The following is a 5,582-nucleotide window of genomic DNA, read 5'->3' on the forward strand; positions in this document are numbered from 1 at the left end:
CAATATTATTCAGTTTGTCAAATAACCAGACTTTGGGTTTCATTGATTTTCTCTACTGTTTTCTGTTTTGTTTAATTAATTTTTGCTTTTCTATTTAATACTTCTTTCCTTCTGCTTATTTTGTGTTTAATTTGCTCTTCTTTTTTTCTAGTTTCCTTTTTTTTTTAATTAAGTTTTTTTCATTCCAGTATTGTTAACATACAGTGTTATATTAGTTTCAGGTACTTTTTTTAGTTTCTTAAGGTGGAAGTATAATTAATTTATTAGAGAAATTTGTTTTTTTTATAATATAAACATTTCTGGCTATAAGTTGCTCTCTATACAAAACTTCAGCTGCAGACACTTTGTTATATTTTGCTTTTCTTTTCTTAATGAAAAACTTAAATTTCTCTTGTGATATATTATTTGGCTTGGTGGTTATTTAGAAGTCTTTAATTTCTGGTATTGATTTCTGGTTTAATTCTGTCATGGTTAGAGAATATATTCTTACTGATTTTCCTGACTAGTTGTTCTATCAATTGCTGAAAGAGAAGTGTTAAAATCTCCAACTGTATGTGAAGAATTTTTCTATTTCTCTTATCAGTTTATCAGATTTTGCTACATGTATTTTGAAACGCTGTGATTAAGTGCATACATATGTAGGATTATTATGTCCTTTTGCTGTATTTACCCCTTTATCATTATGAAATGCCCCTCTTGATCTGTTTTCAGGCATTAAGGTGGCTTGATTTTTTTCTCATTTGTTTTCCTTCTCCCAGGTATCAAAGTTAGTTACTGTCTGAAGATGTCTACTGTCTGAAGAACATGATTTTTGTATACTTTATTCAGTTTTTTAGTTTAAGTTAAGTCTGGTCCCAGTTGTTTCACCATGGTGAAAAACAAGTCCTTTTGGCACTGGTCATTTTAAATCCACCAATCTGATTTTATTTATTTTTAAAGACTTATTTATTTATTTTAGAGAGAGCGGGGGGGGGGGGGGGGCTTGTCCCATGACCCCAAGATCATGACCTGAGCTGAAACCAAGAGTCACTCGCTGCCCAACCGACTGAGCCACCCAGGCACCCCCCACCAATCTGACTTTAAATCTTGGTGGGACATCATCCTTTCCTTTATGTAGTGTTTATTCATCCTTTTCTTCCATGATCCTCCTCTTGAATGTAGACATTCTGCATTTTATTCCTGGTCAACACTGTGAGAATAAACAATTGGAACAAGTCCACAAACAAAGAATTGCAGTCAGCATTCAGTAACAGAAGCAGAACCACGGGGATGGTTACATACATTTCATATATATATATATATATATATATATATATATATATATATATATATATATATTCGTATAAGATTTGTAGAGGCTGGTTAAGTAGTCTACATAAATGTTGAAGTGCCATGGTGCAGAGTCCATAGGGCAGATTGATCAAGAAGGGAAGGAAGATGGATTAGAACAAGCTGGAACCCACAAGCATGAATGGGAGCCAGGACGGACTGAAATCTGTGTTACTTTGGTGCAGGTGTCCTTCTGTCCTGCTGTCCTTCTAAATGAAGCCAGGGTCCTTCATTTAGACTTAAACACACACGTTTATCCAGGAAAGAAGAAGTTGAAGGAGGATCCAGGGGAAGGTGGGGCAGTGGCATGCCCTCATGAGGAGGTAAGTCAGCAGATGAGTTAGAATGAGCTACAGAATAGCTGCCACTTGACTTCTCCCTCTGAATCCACAGCAAGAATATCTCTTGGGGACCATCTGATCAGAAACATCTAGAAAAGGGAATTCTGGGGAATGTAGTTCAACCTGGCCAAGTTGATATAGATATGAAGATATTGTTTTAGTATTTACGTATATAATAGTCAATAGTATACTGTCTTAATTACTATAGATTTATAAGTAATTACATAGATCTTGATATAAATATAGTGCCAGTCTTCCAACTTTGCTATCTTCTTCAGTAGCTTCTTGTTTTTTAAGTTGCTACACATTTCCAAATGTATTTTAATTTCCATAAAATACATGTTTGGAGGTTGATTGGGATTTTATTGAATCTATTGATCAATTTGGAAATAGTTGCCATCTTGATAAAATTGCGTCTTTCAAAAAATATTGAGTCTTTCAAAAAATAAACATAGTGTTTCCCTCCATTTAATTTCCACCAGCAATATTTTGTAGTTTTTAATACAGATTCTTGCACATCCTTTGTTAGATTTATTTATAGATGTTTAAGGTTTGGCTGCAAGTGAAATATTTGAATTTTAATTTCCACTTGTTATACACATATGCATTTTATATATGATCTATAGTGAAAAGAAGAAACAGAAACAAATAATGTTTAATCTTAGCTGAAAGTGGGATCTACATACTACTTCAAATATGAACCAGAGGGACTGAAGAAATAATTTAGTGATACCCCTGCTGCACAATAACACTCATTTACACTTTACCCACTAACATTTAAGTAACATAATTGTAATAATTAATGTTCAGAGTGTTGATTAAAATGTCAGGTTTATTTTTGTCCTAGAAGGATGTTTCTTGATTATGAACTTGGATGGTGAATTCATAGAAAAGCTGATGTTGTGGCACCTGGATGGCTCAGTTGGTTAAGGGTCTGCTTTCAGCTCAGGTCATGATTTCAAGGTCCTGGGATCAAGTCCTGGGTCAGGCTCCCTGCTCAGCTGTGAGCCTGCTTCTCCCTCTGCCCCTCCCCCTGCTCATGCTCTCTTGCTCTTGCTCTTAATAAAATCTTAGGGGGAAAAAAAAGCTGATGTAACACTCAGCCATTCAATACACTTCTCATTTTTTCCTGATACAAAATCATGGGACCCCATAATGATTTGATTATATTCACCCTTCAATCATGCATGATACTGTTGTGTGATACTCCCATCTTGTGCCTTTATTAAAAATAATCATTAAAATAATGTGTATCAATTTCCTTGCTTACTATTGAATTCTGCATACTATGCTCTCATCAGGTATAAATTCATATTTAATAATTTCCTCATCATCTATGTTACATCTTATGTTCAAATTGTGCTTGGGTTTTTATTTCAATGAGCATTATTTTTGAATTAATTGATCTCTTTCAACTTTTTATTTTGACATAATTTCTAATTTATGGAGAAGTTGCAAGAATAGTACAAAGAATTTTCATAAATCCTTCAACTATATTCACCGAATGTTAACAATTTATGACATGTGCTTTATTTTTTCAATAGATAGAGATAGATTTGCACATACACAAATTTTTTTCTTAGGTATTGAGAGTGAGTTTCAGACAAGATGTTCCTTTACCCCTAAGTATTTCAGTGTTTTCTAAAAACAGGAACCTTCTCTTTCCTAACCACAGAACAATTACAAAATCAGGATTAAAACTCTTATTTAATCTACAGACCCTGTTAATGTTTTGCCAATTGTATGGATCCTTTATTTCAAGAAAAATAGATTGCATCCAGTTGTCCTGTCTCATTAGTCCTTGAATCTGGCAGAGCTCCCCACTCATTGTTTTTCATTTCATTGACATTTATTTAATTTTTTTTTCTTTAAAGATTTTGCCTATTTGACAGGGAGAGGGCACAAGCAGGGGTGGGCAGCAGGCTCCCCGCTGAGCAGGGAGCCCAACGGGGGTGGTGGGGGGAAGCTCGATCCCAGGGCCCTGAGATCATGACTGAGCCAAAGGCAGATGCCCAACCGACTGAGCCACCCAGGCGCCCCATTTCACTGACATTTAAAAAACAAGTTGGTCAGGTATTTTGTAGAATGCCCCCTAAACTTGAGTTTGTCTAATGTTTCCTGAGAGTTAAATTCGGATTATGCGCTTTTAGCAGAAAACCACACAAATGAGGTGGTACCCATGGCAGCTCATCCCTGGGAGGAGCGTGATACTGATTCTCCCGATGCTGGAGATGCTGACTACGATCGGTTGATTAACTTGCTGTGTGCCACGGCTCTCCACGGTCAGATTCCGATTCTCCTTTGGTGTTACTCATCACATGATTTATGCATTTCGCTTTTTTTCATCACATTTGGCTGTCTAGGAAAAAAGGTAAAGGCAGGAGAAAGGTAGTATGTGAGTGGAAGAACAAGCACGGCTTGTCGGGGCCACGAGACTGCACGGGAAGCGCCGCGGGAAGGCCCGGCTCTGCGGGCTCACCTGTGGCTGGAGGTGAGCGCCACACCTCGCGTGGGGCTCCTGCCAACCCAGCCCGGCCTGGGGGCTCACGGAGCTGGCTTTCGAAGTGACAGCCGTGGTCGCGCCACAGGGCGCGCGTGGAGAGGAAAATCCCGGTGGGGTTTCAGGGACGGCAGAGAGGCGGCCTTTCGCTCCAACAAAAATTGGTTGGTCGGCTTTCTTTAGTTTCGGGTGTTTCGTTTTTCGCCCCCGAAGGCAACCGCTGAAGAAAACCACCGCGGGACAGGAGCTCGGGGGCAGCAAAGTTGCGAGCGACGGAGCAGGGCACTCGGCCACCGGGGTCCCCCTGCAGTGGCGGGACCGGCCAGCGCGCTCCTCCGGGCGGGGCAGCCCCAGGGGGTCGCAGAAAAACACGCCGTAGCCGGCGGGACTCGAACCTGCGCGGGGAGACCCCAGCGGATTTCTAGCCCGTCGCCTTAACCCCTCGGCCACGGCTACGTGCGAGCGGGAAGCCACGGACGCGCTCCCGTGGAGCCCCGGGGCGACGCGCACCACCCCTCCCGAGCTCCCCGGCCGCGCCGCGGGGAAGTCACTGAGGGACGGAAGCGGCCGAGCCCGGGGCGCCCGCGACCCGAGAGCACCAGCGCCACCAGCAGTCCCGGGCGAGCTCCGGCGACCCCCGCCTGCTCCGGGGCTGGCCGGGCGCGCGGCTTCCGAGCGCAGGTCCCCGGCGCCAACGCCGCGCGCGCGCGCATGCGCATGCGCCGGGGCCTCACGGTCTCCTTGCGCGCGCGCATGCGCCGGGGCCTCGCTGTCTCCTTCCGCGCGCGCCTCCCTGACGGCCGCGCGCGAGGCGTCCCCGGCGGCCGGCGCTCGACGCCAGGCGGCCGCTCGCCCGCGTGTTGCTAAGCCCTTAGTTCCTTCGGGCCGACGCGGGGCTACTTCTCTTCGAATCTAAGCCACGCAACAGGTTTTGCTGTTCCTCTCACGTTTCGACTTAGTTTCCCTGTCGCCGTGTTTCCCCGAGTCTTGAAACTGATTTTTGTCTATCGTGCTGAGAAGGTCTTAATCCAGCTTTTTGAAGAGGGAGGACACGGTGAGACGGGTGGGGGGGGAGGGGCGGGGGGGCGGGGGGAGGGGGGAGGGGCGGGGGGAGGAGGGGGGAGGGGGTTGGAGGCGCAAGACAGAGCGCTAGCGTGCCATCGGAACACGCGGGGGACTGCAGTGGAGCGGAGGCCGCTGTGGCCACGGAACCGGCCGTGGTGGGCCACCTGTCCGCGGACGGCTGCCAACACGGCGACAGGGGACGCCGAGACCCTCGACAGCGTGTCCGTCGAGAAGACGCTCCTCAGCGATGCTGACGCCATCCGAGAGGGGCTGCCCTGCGGCCCAGCCTGGCCAGGTTCGGTCCGGGGCGGGGGGCGGTGCTGGAGAGCGGCCAGAGCGGGGAGGAA

At 45.2% G+C, this 5,582-nt stretch overlaps 1 non-coding gene across 1 annotated transcript; it reads right to left on the reverse strand.

The window, feature by feature from the left end:
* Positions 1-4,544: 4,544 nt before the first annotated feature.
* TRNAS-AGA (transfer RNA serine (anticodon AGA)) lies at positions 4,545-4,626 on the reverse strand. Its single transcript has one exon. It is a non-coding gene; the product is annotated as a tRNA-Ser (tRNA).
* Between the last annotated feature and the right edge of the window lie 956 nt (positions 4,627-5,582).

The sequence above is a fragment of the Mirounga angustirostris genome, unplaced genomic scaffold (genome assembly GCF_029215605.1).
Source record: "Mirounga angustirostris isolate CCGP_5_RB_7025 unplaced genomic scaffold, mMirAng1.0.hap1 SCAF_8, whole genome shotgun sequence".
Taxonomy (NCBI): domain Eukaryota; kingdom Metazoa; phylum Chordata; class Mammalia; order Carnivora; family Phocidae; genus Mirounga; species Mirounga angustirostris.